Below are 3887 nucleotides of genomic sequence, written 5' to 3' on the forward strand. Positions count from 1 at the left end.
TCCCAACTTCACAAAGATGAGAAGGATGAGAAGGGGTGGCAGGACCCAAGCACAGTCTCATTACCCAGCTCAGGGCCGGCTTTGAAAAACGATGGAGAACGTAAAAAGCAGGAACCCATGAACGTCTGCAGGCAAACACCAGCTGTGGGCCCAGGACCGTCTCTCTGCAGGGAACCACCCTGGCATGAGACGGGCCGCAGGACACCAGTCTACATGTCATTCCCTGGGCTGGCCCCAGCTCAGCTGGGAGAACAGATGGGCAGGGATTCAGTGCGGCTTCCAAATCAGCCAAGCGGCAGAATGCCTTCCTTGCCAGCCAGCCGAGCGCATTCCCACCTGGTCACAGCCAGCTGCAGAGGCCCGAGACTGAAGGCCAGGAGCGGCCTAGGGACGTGCCATCCTTCACCTGATGTGATGGGCTGTCAGGAGGACAAGCAAGTGCAGTGGTTTGTCCCAACAGTGAGGGGACAGTGGGTAGAGCTGCCCACTAGGGGTGGGCAGATTTCTCTACATGGGGTGAGCCAGCCCTGACTCCGCTGGGGAACACAGCACCCTAACTGCTGAGAACGGCCAGCCTATCTCATCAAGGCCTGGAGCTCTGTTCTTTCTCATGCCCTCACCTCCCACAGAAATAATGGCAATGTGGCCAGAGAGGTAAAGGGAACCCAGGAACTACACCAAAATGCATGCAATGTGGCCAGAGCTGACCTCTTCCCACATCTGACTGAAGAAAGCAAAGGCCTCAGAGCAGGGCGATGGAAGGCAAGCCTGACAAGGGTTTAGAAATTCGTGTTCATTTGCAGAAACAGGATGTAAAATGCACAGAATTTTATTGCAACTCTGATGAGAGCATATGGTATAGGGGGAAGGGCCACAAGTTTTTAGAAAGAAATACAACTTTCCTGTCAGCTGAACGTGGTGGGGCTCACCAGGGAAGGAGTGGATAGGCCCAGAGGGAAGGAGAGAGCTCTCCCGTCTTTCGCCTTCCAGACTACGTCAATTTTGGGTTACCTGTGTATCTGCTCCCAATTCACCAATTCACTCTAATTAAAAGCTGACTGAAATTTGTTTAGAATTCTATTTAAGCTAGGCTTCCAGAAAAGCTTTTTAAAATAACAAGTCTGGAGTAGGAACACTGGTAATAAAAGCCACTACCATAAGTCCTTCAAAGACGGAAAAATTGGGGAAGAGATTGGAAGGACGGGGGCGGAAGGAGCAGACAGGCCAGCTGTGAAGGCCGTGCCGCTAGCTGCTCGGAGGATGCTCCTGGAAAGGTGAAGTCGATGCGTTTCCATTACATTCCTCTTCGGCGAGCTGCAGGCACCTCACAGCCACCTGCTGGTTGCACAATGAGACTCTTCAGATGATTACAAAGAACTTCCAACTCCTGTTCCCTCACCCCAGGCCTTCTGTCATCTTGAGGCCTTCGACTCATCAAATCTAAACTCTGCGGCCTGAAGATCTGCTCATGTGGCCTTGGGAAGGCTGTGCAGAAGGCGGCCGGCGGGTTCCCACACCACCTGCCTAACCCCTCCTTCTCAGCCGCCTGGATCCTCATTTCCACGAGGGCACAATCAGGGCCAAGAGCCTTCATGAGCCGCCCCGGCCCCCCCCACCCGCCCCCCGCCGGCCCTCTGGGGTGCAAGGAGTCAGCAGGGATATGCTCTTCATCCTGCTGGGGCCATCTGCACCAATTATAAGCCCTTTGGAAGCCAGCAGAGGGCTGTTTAGCTGCTGGTTCTCTATGATTAGCTAGTTCTTGTTTTGTGAATATTGCACATGGTGCAGCCAGCTGTACGAAGCATTCATGATTCAAAGCTTTTCTCCCCTCAGAAAGAAAACTGCCAAGCTAGTTGTTACTACTATGGGGAAGGGAAAAAAAGTTTACAAGTCTTATTTTCTGGCAACTTCCTTTTCCTACCTTATAATTCCACCTCTTCCCAGGATTAGGACCATTCTTTTGCCTATTTTCTATAGGCACATATGTGAAGGCGCTTGCCTGCTGCAAATGAGCCTTGCTAAGAAATAGCAAAATAGTATATAATTCCAGCTCAGGCATTATCATCCATAGTCCAATAAACGCTCTTCTTTCCTTTATTTGGTGTATGTGAGAGACCTGATGTTAAGGCATCCTTAACCATTCCAGAGACTCAATCTTTCGCAATGAACTCAGGAGCCAGGGCCAGCTGCTGAGGCTTACCTTCTTTCCCAGCGACTGAGCCAGGAACAAAAGAGTGCTCGGTTCACACCTGAAATCCTCCGTGTTCTCACAGGGGAGAAGCAGTTGGCTGGCTAGAAGCCAGCAGTAAAATCACCAGGGATGCTTAATAAAATGCAGATTCCGGGGGCTGTATCATGGACTTAAAATCCAGGCTCACACGTGCATACAGGACCAGAGAAGTGGCAGATCTGGGGGTCTCATAAACAGCAATAATGAAAGCCATGAGCTTGGCTACCCTGCAGCGTAATGAACATGGAAACAGAAGAGGGCAACCAGATCCCCTTCTTCCTCCTAACTCTGAACCAGGCAAGTGAACTCATTTCTATTCTTATACACGCTCTGTGATGAACAGCAGCACAGATCCGCCAATAACAAACAGGACACTCAGTGCATATAAAAGGGTCTTTGCAGCATGGGTTTGGGTGGCTTACAACCATCACCTCAATTTTCAGAACTTTAGGAACTCATCTGTATGTGGAATGAATAGTTCTACTTTCACTCTCAGTAGAGTGTGCGCCTCTTGATATTGGGGTTGTAGGTTTGAGCCCCACACTGGATGTAGACGTTACTTAAAAATAAAGTTTTTAAAAAACAATTTAAAAAAGACAAAAGAAAACCAAGTGGTCAGTTAGCATCATCCCTGACGGGGCACGTGCACACCGTGTGCCACCTGGTGAGACGTGGTGAGGGCACAGCAGCGCTTCAGGGTTCCTGCCAACGGTGCATCAACTAAACCTAATCAAAGGGAAACATTATCCAGAATAACCACCACCCCGTAATCTTCAAAAATGTCAAGGTCAAGAAAGCCAGCAAAAAGCTGGGGTACTCTTCCAAAATAAAGGACACAACAGAGATTCGACAATTAAAGGCAACACGTAATTCTGAACTGTATCCTTTTGCTATAAAGGACATTACTGGGCTAGTTGGCAAAACCTGAATGGTGGTCAAGGATTAGATGGCAATAAGTATTTGTGGGGATGAGCACTGAGTGTTATGTGGAAACTAATTTCACAATAAACTATTTGTAAAAAAAAAAAAATAATAAATATTAATGGCGATTTCCTGATTTGCTAGTTCTTTCCTGGCTACACGGAAAAATTCCTTGTTTACAGGAAATACACACTAAACTCAGGGGTAATTTTTCCGAATGACAGGCCTATCAAGTCAGCAACTTGTCATCAAATGGTTAAGGCTCAGTACTTGCAATTTTTCTGGGAATATTTAAAAATAAAAATGTTTTTAGAAGTGCACTTCCTTTTCATTTTTATCTGTTGTAGGACTTAAAAAAGGTCCACCATAATAATGAAGACAGTGACATGAAGACAGATGTCACAACACCAAGAGTTTCACAAAAATTATTTCTTGAAACAGAGTAAACATTAATGTTATTTTAAATAACATGATTTTAAGCGTATATTTTAAAACATTTACCTTTGTGAGTTTAAAAAATCAGTGAATATATTCTTCTGGGTTGAATTAAAATAGAATATTTAAGATTTTAAAAAAGTTTGGCTGGGGAAAAATAATAGTTTTGCAAAACATGTGTGATCCAAAATTAAGATAATATTCAGCAGCAAGAAGTATCCCAATTTCTCACAACCAGTTCGCACAAGCAACGACACACATGCCTTACTTTAAGAAGGCATCAAACAGAAACAGGCAAATC

Source organism: Hyaena hyaena, unplaced genomic scaffold, assembly GCF_003009895.1.
Source record: "Hyaena hyaena isolate Hyena2069 unplaced genomic scaffold, ASM300989v1 scaffold_43, whole genome shotgun sequence".
NCBI lineage: Eukaryota > Metazoa > Chordata > Mammalia > Carnivora > Hyaenidae > Hyaena > Hyaena hyaena.